The sequence below is a fragment of the Pseudoliparis swirei genome, chromosome 8 (genome assembly GCF_029220125.1).
Source record: "Pseudoliparis swirei isolate HS2019 ecotype Mariana Trench chromosome 8, NWPU_hadal_v1, whole genome shotgun sequence".
NCBI lineage: Eukaryota > Metazoa > Chordata > Actinopteri > Perciformes > Liparidae > Pseudoliparis > Pseudoliparis swirei.
This window is the reverse complement of record NC_079395.1, coordinates 19,174,686-19,189,485: the sequence shown is the minus strand read 5'-3', so window position 1 is coordinate 19,189,485 and position 14,800 is coordinate 19,174,686.

The window sequence follows — 14,800 nt, the reverse complement described above, 5'->3', positions numbered from 1 at the left end:
AGTTTTATGTCTGTGAAATAAATAAAAATCTGTGTTTTCCCTTGCGCCGCTCCACCTGTAATGCCGTTTGAAACATGTTTGAGAATCGTTAGAGCTAATTATCTCAGCACATATTCGTTACAAAGTAAAAATGTATGTTTGGTTTCTGGTTGTTTTTTTTAGCTGGATCTTTCACAGATTGTGTTAAAATAAATGCAAGTAATTTGAACGCGTCGGTTGACCCTCTGAACATAAGAACCCACTGCGGGATCAGCCAGAAAGAACGTCGTTAACATCAGATTTCTCATCTTTCAGACGGCCCTTGAACGTATCGCGTGTGATGATAGCTGTTAGCCGTTAGCTATTAGCCGTTAGCCAATAACGATGGTCAGTGACATTTAATTTCACTACTTTCAACCTTGACTGGTCAATTGTCCCTCAGTTTCCCGATCCACACTACACTACACAGCCACATGTACAGGTTAGGGTACAAATATATATCATTGACTAAATCGAAGCAGGCCGCAGGTCAGCAGGAGAGGCTGGAAGTCTAGGTTGTAAAACACGTGACTAGCTCAATAGAGCATAGAGCATGTAGCGTTACACTGACAAGCACGTTATACTGATTCATACGCCCTCTGCGGCGTGAATAATCACAGACGGAAATGTCGGCCACCTATTGTTTCATCTATTCTGGGCCTCGCTGAGCGTGTGCAGGCTGAACTTTGGACGCCCGCCTGCAGGTGTGGGAGTCACGTTCGAGTGGCTGTTTAATGTCGCCGCAGAGCGCCGCTCCTCGACACGGCGCTGTGACCTCGGGACCCCGCCGGGATCCCTGCCAACTTCCTCCTTCCAGGGAAGCGTTCAGGTCCCCTCGTGACAGGACGGGAACACTCCTTATCACTCTGCTGAAAGGATTTTCCGTGGTTGGGCGTGCATGCTGAAACACACACACACACACATACACACACACTTGTCAGCAGGTTTAAACCAAATCTCGGATCACGTACCAAAAATAATTTCAACCGCTCTGAAGCCAGTGTAAACCATCACAACTCTGAAATATTATCCTTATACTTTGATATAGCAATTTGCAGTTCTTCATAAAAGGAAACAATTAAAATTATGAGGAATTTTTGTTGATTAAAACAAATCCTGTCTTTAGTAGTTTTAGGTAAGTGTTATAATCTGCGTGGAGCTAGTGTAAACAAGTCATACTGGATTCATTCAAGTTTCTCACCAACTCTACATTTTACGAGATTACACGTGAACACATCATAAGGTCATAATGTACCTTTGCCCAATACTCATTTTCACGAAGCAAAGCCTGAACATATCATACTATTAGTGAACAAAACTGTCTGCTGTTAGCCGTTAGCCAATAACGATGGTCAGTGACATTTAATTTCACTACTTTCAACCTTGACTGGTCAATTGTCACTCAGTTTCCCGATCCGCACTACAATACACAGCCACATGTACAGGTTAGGGTACAAATATATATCATCTATTATTATTTTACTCAGAGTTTATCACTGAAACCCTCTAATTAGTCAGGACCGTGTTGGTGACCCATGGATATGATATGATATGATATGATATTCCTTTATTCGTCCCACAGTGGGGAAATTTGAAAAGATGTTTAAAAATGTTTAACCCTCCTGTTACCTTAACATTTACTAACATATTTTACCATCAGGGTCAATTTGACCCAAGCAATTAAAACCTCCAGACAATTATTCGAATTAATATTGTTTCCCAAGTTTAAGTGTGAGGTACTTTATGTTTGTTTGTTGACTACCTAAATAGCCCTTTAAATATATAAAAAAGTTGATATTTCTTATATGTTTGACACAGTGAAAAACAGCCTGGGGTCAAATTGACCCCAAAGAACACCGACGTTAAACATTGAATGGGGTCAAATTGACCCTAAAGGTAACAGGAGAGTTAAAGATGTTTAAAGATGTTTAAAGAGGTGCTCCCTCACAGCTTCTTCTCATTTCTCAGATCCTTTCTGCACATCCTTGATCCCTTTCCTCGCTTCCTCTCTTAGCCAGGATCAGGAGTTTTTGTATCTTGTGTCATGTTTTATTTTGAAGTCCCCTTCTCTTGTGTCCTCTGTTTCCCGGCACTTCCTGTCCCTGTGATTATCTGCCCTGTCCCTGATTGTTTCCACCTGTGTCCAATCACCTGTGTGTTTGAACCCTGTTCGTCTCATTCCCCAGTGTTGGTTTGGACTGTTTAGATCGTGCGTTGTATTTTGTATGAGTTCAGATCATTAAAGTTTCCGTGGAAAGTTGTCGGGGTTTGGGTTCTCTCTCTCTCTCTCTCTCTCTCTGGCTACAACGTGACACCTGAGATGCGGAGGAGGCAAAGAAGCGACACAAGGAGAGTTGACATGAGGGAACAATGTATCGTCTGTCCATTGTTACGTGTTCACGACAACGTCATATCTTTCTCTCATTTCCGTTCACAAAGAGGCGTGATGCAACAAGAATGCGTCACGCTTCTTTACTGCGTAAAGGACACACCTGTTTGTCCTCGCGCGCCACGCCTCCTATCTCCCCGAGATCCTTTTCAGGAATTCAGACCTCCGTCAAGACGGCATGCTGAGGTCTGTTCATGAGGAGGAGAGAGGAGACGAGGAGGCATATACGGAAATAAAGAGAGCAGTTATTTCACCCCCGATGAGGTTCTTCAATTTTATATACAGTATATAGCAGGTTAACATGTAAAGTAGCCCAAACTAAGTGCAATCTATTTCTCATCATCTCCCAGTTATACACAAGTAGGGCTTCATTTGTTCTGTTTTTTTGCTGGAAGCACATATAAAACCAAGCTTTAAAAATAAATCTATAAAACTCCCCTCTTTACATTTTTACTGGACGGTCCACTTTTTTCTCTTCATGTTTTTTTTGCCGGTGAAAATACACAAACATGTTCCAGAGAGTTCTAGAAGTAGAGAATATGTAATATATTGTTAGCCAATGAAAAACTGCAGAAGGTCTTCTGCAATGTACTTGGGGAGGGACGTAGAGTTTTTCACCTAGGATCTTAGGAGTGTGAATGAAGTATAAAGAAAAACATTCATATTTATTTTCTTTACTTTAAATGTCCCCTCGGGAGAATCTGCTCTACAGATGGTATAGTCTAAACAAATATGTACAATACACACTATACATCACACACATAGCTTAATACCTCCTACACTGACACTATCAATCTTGGAAAAATAAGACGCAACATCACGACATCCGGAGTTAAAATACAAATATTTGAAAGTGGAAAAAAAGGCAATCTGTATTCGATTCAATTCAGTTTATTTGTATAGCCCATTTTCACCAATTAGGAAGTTGTCTCCTTTACAATCTGTACACATAGACATCCCTGTCCCAGAACCTCACATGGGATCAGGAAAAACTCCCAATCAACCCTTCACGGGGAAAAAAGGGAAGAAACCTTCAGGGGAGCAACAGAGGAGGAACCCTCTCCAGGATGGACTGAACAATAGATGTCATGTGACCAGAAGGAATCATTATACACAAATTAAAACACAGTAACAACACAATCAATGAATATGACAGAGTGCATGAATAGTTCAATTCAGTTTCAATTCAATTCAGTTTATTTGTATTGCCCAATTTCACAAATTACAAATTTGTCTCGGAGTGCTTTACAATCTGTACACATAGACATCCCTGCCCCAAAACCTCACATCGGATCAGGAAAAACTCCCAAATAACCCTTCAGGGGGGAAAAAAGGGAAGAAACCTTCAGGAGAGCAACAGAGGAGGATCCCTCTCCAGGATGGACAGAAGCAATAGATGTAATGTGTACAGAAGGACAGATTTAGAGTTAAAATACATTCAATGAATATGACAGAGTGTATGAATAGTTCGTAGTAGGCATATTCCACGATGGAGACCTCCACGATCCATCAGGCAGATGGCAGTAGAGAGGAGGAGTGGGCGGAGTCTCAACAGTGGGCGGAGTCTCAAAAGGATAGTGGCGTAGTCAGTAGCAGGAATTCCACGACCCAGACCTCGATGATCCATCAGCAGATAGGATCTATGTCGTCTCATAGGGTCCGATGACCCCATGAGACGTGAAGTCACAAGGACTCCGGGGAGAAAGCAGAGTTAGTAACGTGTGATTGAGAGATGAAAATTCATCCCTAAGGTGAGAAAAGAGGAGATAGGTGCTCAGTGCATCCTAAACGTCTCCCAGCAGCTATAAGCCTATAGCAGCATATCAAGGGGCTGGACCAGGTGAACCTGATTCAGCCCTAACTATAAGCTCTGTCAAAGAGGAAGGTCTTCAGTCTACTCTTAAACGAGGTGACTGTGTCTGCCTCCCGGACTGAAATTGGAAGCTGGTTCCATAAAAGAGGAGCTTGATAACTTAAGGCTCTGGCTCCCATTCTACTAGTTGGTCGTAGGCATATTCCAAGCTCGAGACCTCCACGATCCATTTGGGGAGACCGAACCTGATTGTTGCTCCCTGCAGGAGACTCGGTGAGACAGCGTCCTGTGTGTGAGAGCACAAGCCCAAATACATTAAAAAGCAGAAGAAAAGTCAATAAAAAGCAAACGTGCAAAATTCTTACTGCAAATCATGTACGTCAGAGCGAGTCTTTAAAATAGAAAAGGAAAACCCCCGGCCGATACTTCCCCCCGTCTTGTTGGACAGGCGACGTGAGGGATTCAGAGACGTGAGTCCTAACTCAGTCATTTAATATATTTATTTTATTTGTAAAATGTGTACGTGAGTGACATCAAAAGAAGTCTTTGAAGGATCGGACGCCATTTTTTGGAGTCCAGTATCCTGTTCTCATGACTCATGAAATGAGTCCACGACGATATTTGAATCGCATATTGATTCTCATGCTGCTACATCCCGATTGGTCCCTGGAAGGAGGCAACGACACCCTTTTTACAACTGAGCCCCGCGCGACAAAATCGATACAGAAGTACCCCCACGTGAAAGTATTTGTTCAACACATATGACGAGTTTATTATTGTATAAATATATCTTTTGAAGACTTCAAACTGTAAAAACATGTTTGTCGTGATGATGATTTCAACCTCATAAGCCGTCCCTACCGCCTTTCTGAATTCCCTCCTCGGTCCATCTTTGTTCGTACAATAAAAGAAAAAGTGTTGCCTATTTAAAAAAACACAATACAAAGTGCAAGGCGGTAATTTGGCGAAGCGTATGAATATGATCTGTAAATGTAAACCAATCAGTGACGGCGTAGCCTATTCAGCATCACTCTCTCCCAGAGGTGCGGCTTTGTGTGCGGACGGACGACCCGCGGATGCATTCAGGTACACGCGGCACAAACAAACTCACATTCGCCCCTTAAATCAATGCCATTTAATGGCCCGTTGTTCTGCCCATCTCCTGATCCCATTCACACGTGTAGCCGCGTGTTCTGAAGTGTTTCCACGCCGCAGGAGGAGCGAAGCGCTCGTGGGAAAGTAACCGGGGGGCGAAGCTCTCAGGGGAAATTGCAGTGGGAAGTGTGAATGGATGTTGTTTTCACCCCGGCTGCAACCGGGCACGCCGATGTAAAGCTCAGGTTTTTTGTTCGCGGGATTCAATTCAGTTTATTTTATATAGCCCAATATCACAAATTATGAATTTGCCTCAGCGGGCTTTACAATATGTTCACATACGTGGACGGCGTGGTGAGGGACTAAAGGGGCAATGAGGGGAGGCGGCGGTTTGTCCGACTGCCAACGGGAGATTTATTGCGAGAATCTTTGGGATGATTGTCACACTGTATTTATTTTATTTTATTTTTCACATTTCCATATTGTTCAGATGAAAGCATGTGGGTTTTTCTTAATTACCACACTTTCTTTTCCACATGTTCATTCATCAAACGGTGGTGCTTTCACTAGCATGTTGCAATACCAGGAAATGAGAAGTAAGAAACAATTATACATCATGTGCTAAAATATATGAATATATAATATATAACTTTTTCTTTTCTTGAAGCTGAACTTAAGAGCCTTGTGCATACAGTACAATACACCCACGCCTGTGACTAATCAGAATATGACACTGACGACAAGCTTTTAAGGAACTCACCCCGCTGCAGGCAACGCGCTCACGTGCTACATGAGGACACGTTACTTAACAATAGTCGCTTCAACCGTCAAGAACATGTCAGCTGAGTTAAAAAAACAAATGGCTGGACTCTTGACGAGACTTTTTTAAAGTCTTATCACACCTTTTGGCTCAGAGCCATAAGAACATCCTTGAACGCTGCTACGAGGAATCTGCCAATCATTGTTTAATCCAATGTTTGTCTAAATAATACGGATGCGCAGACAGATTAAATCATGTTATGTGTGAGAACTGCTGAGTCAGCAGAGCTTGAATTTGGGTTAAAAAATGTCTGCAGAAGCCGTTTGTTTAGGAGCTCATCACACATCCGGTCGGCCTGTGACTCAGACGTCCTCAAGGAGAGGGAGCTTGCATCGTCATGCAATCTTCACCTCTAAATACGCGAGCTCTTCCCGAGGGAACCGGAGGAGCTCATTTCATCCAAACGTTCCTGCCTCCAGTCGTCAGAGGCTGCACATGGGCTTGACCGGTGGCCCTGGGCAAGTTAAATGTCACGTTGGCAACTCAGCACCTCACTTTTATCATTTCTTTTCTAGAGCTGATGATAGAGGGAGCGACAGAGTGAGACATCTCACTTCTCTCTTACCTCGGGGAGTTGCCCGTGTGGCGCACTAACGAGCGACGGGCATAATATAAAGTATATGCGCTGAAGCACAAGCGAGAGTGGAAGTGGCCGAAGATCTGGATTCAATTACTTAAATGAAGATTGAACATAACAATTGGAATTATTTTTAATTAAAACACGAGTGACAAAATGTACTTTAAGTCAAATAGTAATTAAAAAACAAGTTTCAGCTAAATTAGTCGGGTTGACCTCTGATGTGTTAGTGTTGAGTATATTATATGATTAAATGTCATACTTATACAATTAGAGAGTGCTGTGGACTACATTGAGAGAAAGGACTCAAACAACCTTTTTTCTGTAGTTTTTCTGCAAACCATGTTTTTATTTTCTGTAGGTAAATCATGAGATCCTGTCTCTTGTTGTCTGCTTCCCCAGCATGTAGAATGCTTCTGTGGCTGGTGGATGACGGTGGCGTCACGGTGAATAAGCTGGACAGGGTGAAGGAGAGGCTGATCTCATCCTTCGGACTCCTCCTCCTTCCTCTTCATGCCGCTGCTGCTTGCTTAACAGATCCACAGATCCCAGCCCAGATGATGCTGTCACCCAGGTGCTGCACACCACACTACTGGGGCTATGTGAGAGATCTTGCTGTTGATTCATTATAGTTATAGTTCACAACACCATAGTCTGACCAGACTGAGACTGGGCTGACTGAGCTTGCTTGGACTGGGACTGAACACCCCCCTGTGTGCTTGGTCCCTGGACAGGTGGGCCACAGGTGGCACACTGGGCACAATCCAAACAACACACCCAAGGATCCCCACCCCTCCCCCCTGTTCCCCCTCCTGCCCCCCCTGTACACATGACACATGGCACCACACTCCTCAGTGGCCGACATCACATCATCGTGTGACAGTGGATGACACAGTGGTGGTGGGGTCGATTTGACCCGAAGGCCGCGCTGGAGGAAGTTGCTGAGTTCACTCTGGTGGCTCTCACTCCAACACCAGCCTCACAGGAAGCTCAAAAATGACTGTGGTTTACCGGAACAGAGGAGGTACAACAAACTCACCACAACACACACACGGGACACCAGGGAGAGGACTACTGTGGTGAATGAGGGGAGTCCACATCACCGAGGAGTCCACACATCAACGGAACATGACACAACAAAACAAAGGCACAAGGCAGAAAAGGCAGGGCAAAGGGCAGCCCACCTCAGGCAGCTGAGGAAAAAGAAAATTTCTTTCAGATCTTCTACTCTCGAGGCTGAGGCGTCCTCCTGACAGCCTCACAGCCTGCACAGGCTGCTTCATACAGGAGGACCTGCAGAGGCTCTGCAGTTCGGCTGACTGTAGAGCTGGCGCTGACTGCACTACCACCCCCCACCCTGCACCCTGCAGGACAGGGACAGGAGGTGCAGCACCAGCAGGATCATCCTCACTCCCCTCACAACAGACACAACCAGCTGTCCAGCTGCTGTCAGCAGGCAGGGCTCCTCCCGATCCGCGCAGAACAGAGAGAGAGAGACGAGTTTCTTTTTTCAGGCATCAGGATTTGTGAACTCCGACCTCACACAGGACCCCACCAGACCACACAACTGCCCCTCTTAGGCACACACACTTACTGTAAATATTGTTGTGTTTTTTATTTGTAAAATAGTGTGTGTTTGCCCTTACATTCCATTGCTGCATTTATTTTCACTTTCATTTCACTGCACACCCTGTGTGTGTATGTGACAAATAAAACATCTTGAATCTTGAATCTTGAATCTTGAGAATGCAGATTTATGGTTCATGAAAAATGCATTAAATAGAGATTATTCCACGAAGTGATGCATCCCCACGTAATCTGATTTCCCAGATGGACACAGGGTTGTTACTACTGTGCACGGGTACTTATGCAGATGTTGAACAGGTATATATTTTTGTATTAATGTATCATATATATATATATATATATACACAGTGCTGCTGCTAGCCATTTTGGTGCCCTAAGCATAACTCCTTCATGATGCCCCCAAGACTTGCAATCAACGTTACGGTACTAATCTGAGTTCAGGCTGCTCTCGTCATCATCGGTCTCCACGTGTTCAGGGGGATCACACCCAGCCTGACGCTGGTGTGCTCGGCACGGCCTCACACTGACACTGACAGTCACACACGGTGCACGCCTCCGCTGTCAAAGTTAAATGATCGGCTATCGTAACCTGCCAACAGGGCGGAGTCACCAGAGAAGTTCAAAATAATTGTTTTTTTCACTTTCAATCGGCTCAGGCACCGAAAGGAAGCACCGAAATGTGCGTTGCGTTTCGGTGTGCGTTGCGTTTCGGTCCGGGTGGCACCAGTTGTATAGGTGCCTAACCCTACTTCTGAGCCACTTCACCATTGGGTTCGAAAAGGGGGGGCTTGAACCTCCAAAGTGGCGCATTGATCCACCATAATATGTCATATTCTGGGACTTAAAAACTTTGACGTGGATTATTCCATGCGTGAAAGGGGGCTTGTGTGTGTGTGTGTGTGTGTGTGTGTGTGTGTGTGTGTGTGTGTGGATGCTTTCCGGGACATTCGAGGCCGCGGCCCAAACTACTTTAGAGCTTTAAAGATTCCTCCGCTTCGGTTTCGACATGTGAAAGCATCGTCTTTGATCCCCGGCGTTGGATGACAGATGACGCCCGACGGGGGGAGCGTGTTCCCCGGAGAACGAGAGGGAAGAGAGGAGGGGGAAAAAACCGAGACAAAGGGAAGGAAAGAGAACGAGAGCGGCACGGATCATGGTGGTGAAAGAGAAGAGATGAAGAAGAGAGGGATGGTAGGGGAGGGGGGTGGAGATTTAGGAAATGAGGGCCGACTCTGGAGGGCTTTAGTTACTTAGAGAATACAAAGTGTCAAGTTGAAGAGAAAAAACAGAGGATGGAGAGGTCGCTCCATCGAAAGAGCCGTGTTTCACTGTCACGGTGCGACAGGTGAGAGGGGTGTAACGCGGGGAGAGGATAACATGTCACCGAGGGGTTGTTCTGAAAAACCGAAACAATGCCAGGTCAGCATCTTTTGCTCAAAGACGCACTTTGTCAACAACGAGCTGGGAAACCATTTTACTTTCTTTGTTTTTTTTGTTCTTTTTGCAAAATTGCGAGACACTCGCTATCTGGCTAGAAATGTCACGAAAAAGAAACGCGGCGAAAGAATAATATTACGGTGACAATTAGTCACCAGATATAACGGTGGTGTCGCAACAGATTCTAACTTTAAACGTCAAATTAAATCCTGTACAGGCTTCAAGGGGAATTAAGCCTCTGAGATGGGAAGCAAAATGACACAGAAGTCAAATGATGCAGCGCTGCAGCTCTCAATGAGATCCAAGGTCACCACGCTCTGGTCCGGGGATCTGCTTGTTTTTCTGCTCATGTGCAATTCGCAATTAACATGGAAGGTTATGCGTGGCAATGTATGGAGCGTTGACTCCATTTGCATCAGAAATACAGGAAAGTCAACACGGTGACGTCACAGGAACAATTACATGTATTTCCTCCAGCAGAAGCGTAAAGGACAAACATCCATATATCGAGCTTCGACCTTCAGATCTTTTCCCAATCATCGCATTCAGAAGTTTTCCTTCATCCAACAATGAAAACATGGACTATAGATACCATACGGTCAATAGATAATCTGAAATGTTTATATTGATGTTAAAGAGCATGCCAAATGAGGACATTCCTTAGGAGCTGAACTCATTTATAATCTAATTTAATTAAGCACAGGCCTCTTGGATGGTCGTGGGTTTTTTCCTGTACGGCTCACACATTTTTATTCAGGTTCTCTTTATTTTAGCAGGACGGAGATCGTAACCCTGGTAACATCCGCTCCGGTCCAGCGTTCAGTTTAAAGGGGCCATCTTGACTAAAAAGACATCGCGAGGTGTCTAATGGCTCCCGTTCTCGGGGGGCACGGGAGGTGTCGAGGTAGCAAAGGTCAAGGCCGCCCGTCGTGCTCGGGCTGAAGGTCGTCGGGCCGTCCCAGTGAGCCTCACGCAGACGCTGGTTAAGGGACTGGGCGGCGCCAGGTCTCGTCAGCTCGGACGCCCTCTGAGAGCGAGGACAGGGTGCAGTCGGCGCGTTCTCTCTCCTCAGACACCACCTTTAGTCAAACGCACAATGGGAAAGTACAAACTACACAGCTCAAGTATGCGGAGCGCTAATGAGGCTGTTTTCAGGCGGCGGCCGCTTATTAGAAGGTGCGCGTTCGCCGCAGAGCATGCGAAGCAATTATCATCCGGCCGTCGCCAGCCAGACGGAAATCACAAAGCGAGACGTTCCAGCTCTGGGTCTTAAATTCATTAAATTTGATACGACGTTGAAACGCTTCCAGAAGCGGTGAGTCACGCTGAGCACATGAAAGGGAAAACGAGTGTGCTGTCGAGAGAGAGAGAGAGAGCGATATGCTACGGGATCACCTGAGGGTAGGCATGTCAGTAAACAGGTGACAACGTCTGTCTCAGTAACATGCAATGTGCCTTTTAAACTCCACCCATATGAGCGTTTTGTCACAGTTTTAGGGCGCTGGGGTGGTGGGGACGCTACAGGCATCGACGGAGCTAAAGTATTGCAAAGACGTCGTTGTGTGGATGTAGCCTGAGCACAGAAACTAAATACTGAGCGCAGAGCTCATCCACGAAGAAAAACCTGAGGATCCAAATCACATTCAACACAGAAAGTTACCACAGAGACCAGCCCTCAAACCTGAAGATTATTATTATTAGGATGCATAGCCCATATACATATTTACACACACACACACACACACACACACACACAAACACACATATATATGCATACAGCGACACAGTCACGTACACCTTCTCTTTCCCTTGGAAATTATCCAAAATCATCATTTCATCAAACTTACAAAACAACAACAGTAAAATGTGTGTGTGTGTGTGTGTGATACGTGTGTGTGTGTTCATGTAATATGTGCATGTGCATGTTATACATGTGTGTGCGTGTGTTACGTGTGTGTGTGATACGTGTGTGCGTGTGATGTGTGTGTGTGTTGGCCGCCTGTACTTGATAAGGAGGAATGATAAGAGGGCCTGAGGCGTTCAACCAGACAAAGGTTCCAGTCACAACAGTTAGCTGTTGGGCCTCTGGGGAGGACTAATGAGGTTGCACCAGCCTGAGGCCCTTATCACATCTGTGGTATCAGATGTAACTGGTGTGTAATTATCAGTTGTGACATTCACCTGTCCCAGTCTCTCTCGCTCCCTCTCTCTCTCTCCCTCTCCCTCTCGCTCCCTCTCTCTCTCTGTCTGTTTGCGACGCCTCCTTTTGAAACGCTCAACTTGTTGTAAATCATAAATACAAACTGTCATTTTACAGATGAGCTATTCGGCTTCTTCTTTTCTTTTTATTTCTCCTGAGCTCAAAGTATGCATGCTGTTGACTCATAAACTCCTTCTTTATAAAAAAACAAACAAGGTATAAACGGAATAGTTCATGCACAAAATGACTTACATGACAATTATTAACGTTGTGTTACTTGCATGTTTAGAAGGAAGCTTTGTTTTTAGTTTTCTCGCATGCCTGCATCGGCCAACTAACAATCAACAAACCAGCATCCTGGCTGCAGACGTGTATCTCCACGATGGGAATTTGACTTCTGTGATGAAACCATCGTGAACACGTTCTCCTTATCTAGATGTAGCATATGCTCGTCCACCGACCTCAGTGACGCGACCCAGAGAAGCTGTTGAAAGTTACTATAGGTCAGTAAACGCAAGATGATAAACATGACATACATATTCGGGATAAGCCAACTCCAGGGGGGGTCAGTGGTGATCGTCAAGTCAAACAAGCGCTAATGTGATGGTTTTTTTGGGGGGGGGGGGGGGTTACGCAGTCTGTCGCCTTTCTAACAAGAGGAGTAGCTTACATGACGTAATGAATAATTATATATGCGACTTAACTCAAAAACGGTTGTCTGCTCTCCAGATCCGTGTTTGGCATCCCCCCCCACCACCCCACCCCTCCTCCCCCTGATTTTGAAAGTTGGCATTGGCATAATTTTTTTCTTTCTCTTCCCTATTTTGGGGATTCTCCGTTCAGCAGGAAAACCCCAGTTGTATTCAAGAAATCCAGGTCATTTTTGCAATTGAGGTATTCCTTGAAGTGGCTTTAATGCGGTCACCTTGCGGGCAGCGGAACATCCTGGAAACATGGACTTCTTAACGATAAACCCACAAACAAGTGCCCGAAGCGGCCGGGCGTCCACATCGTAGAGGTGTTTTCTGTCCACTCATCCACTCTGTTCCTCACCGACTCTTTAAAGAAAGACATGTAAAGAATCTCGGCGTTATCTTTGATCGGGACTTGTCCTTTAACTCCCACGTAAAGCAAATCTCAAGGACTGCATTCTTTCATCTACGTAATATTTCAAAATCAGGAAAGCAGAAAAATTGGTTCACGCGTTATCAGGCTGCTCTAATAAGTCTCTTAGGTCCCTCCAGTTGATCCAGAATGCTGCAGCTCGTGTTCTCACTAAAACTAAGAAAAGAGATCACATCACTCCTGCACTAGCTGCTCTGCACTGGCTCCCAGTAAAATCAAGAATCACTTTTAAAATTCTTCTCTTAACCTACAAAGCCTTGATTGGTGATGCACCATCATATCTTAAGGAGCTTGTAGTACCATATTGCCCCACTAGAGAGCTGCGCTCACTAAATGCGGGGCTGCTTGTAGTTCCTAGAGTCTTAAAAAGTAGAATGGGAGCCAGAGCCTTTAGTTATCAAGCTCCTCTTTTATGGAACCAGCTTCCACCTTCAGTCCGGGAGGCAGACACAGTCACCTCGTTTAAGAGTAGACTTAAGACTTTCCTCTTTGACAGAGCTTATAGTTAGGGCTGAATCAGGTTCACCTGGTCCAGCCCCTTGATATGCTGCTATAGGCTTATAGCTGCCGGGGGACGTTTAGGATGCACTGAGCACCTATCTCCTCTTTTTTCTCTCCTTAAGGATGAATTTTCATCTCTCCATCACACGTTACTAACTCTGCTTTCTCCCCGGAGTCCTTTTGACTTCACGTCTCATGGGACCCTATGAGACGGCATAGATCCTATCTGCCTGATGGATCATCGAGGTCTGGGTCGTGGAATTCCTGCTACCAACTACGCCACTGTCCTGTTGAGACTCCGCCCACTGTTGAGACTCCGCCCACTCCTCCTCTCTACCTCCATCTGCCTGATGGATCGTGGAGGTCTCCATCGTGGAATATGCCTCCTATGAACTATTCACACACTCTGTCATATTCATTGAATGTATTTTAACTCTAAATCTGTCCTTCTGTACACATGACATCTATTGTTCTGTCCATCCTGGAGAGGGATCCTCCTCTGTTGCTCTCCTGAAGGTTTCTTCCCTTTTTTCCCCCTGAAGGGTTATTTGGGAGTTTTTCCTGATCCAATGCGAGGTTTTGGGGCAGGGATGTCTATGTGTACAGATTGTAAAGCACTCCGAGACAAATTTGTAATTTGTGAAATTGGGCAATACAAATAAACTGAATTGAATTAAATGTATACGCTTTTATTAATCCCCATGGGGGAAATTCCTCTCTGCATTTGGCCCCTCATTAAGGAGCAGTGGGCTGCAGCGATGCGCCTGCGGAGCAACTGGGGGTTCAGTGTATTGCTCAAGGGCACTTCCACATGCAACTAATGGGCAGAGCGGGGATCGAACCGGCTACCTTGTGGTTACGGGACCATCATGATGAATGAAAACGGCAATCTCTTCATCTGCTGAATGCTCAACTATACCGCCGCGCTAACCTTTCCCAGACGCCATATCACCCGTGCTGTAATTAGTACATACCTAAACATGTTGGTACGGTATGAGTGACATCACAGCCACGTTGGTGCTGTGAATACGGTGACGCCGCGTGCATCATCATATGGAATGCTTGTGACAGAGCTTATACCCCCCTCCAACTAGGACGAGAAGGCAGGAAAACACACCGGACGGGTCAACCGGTCGGCAGGGCGCCGGCATACCAGCGAACGCCGTCACGCTCGCATTGACGCCCAGGAACCTTTTTGGGAGTTTGTAACGGGCCAAACCGGCAGGTCTGCAGGAGGG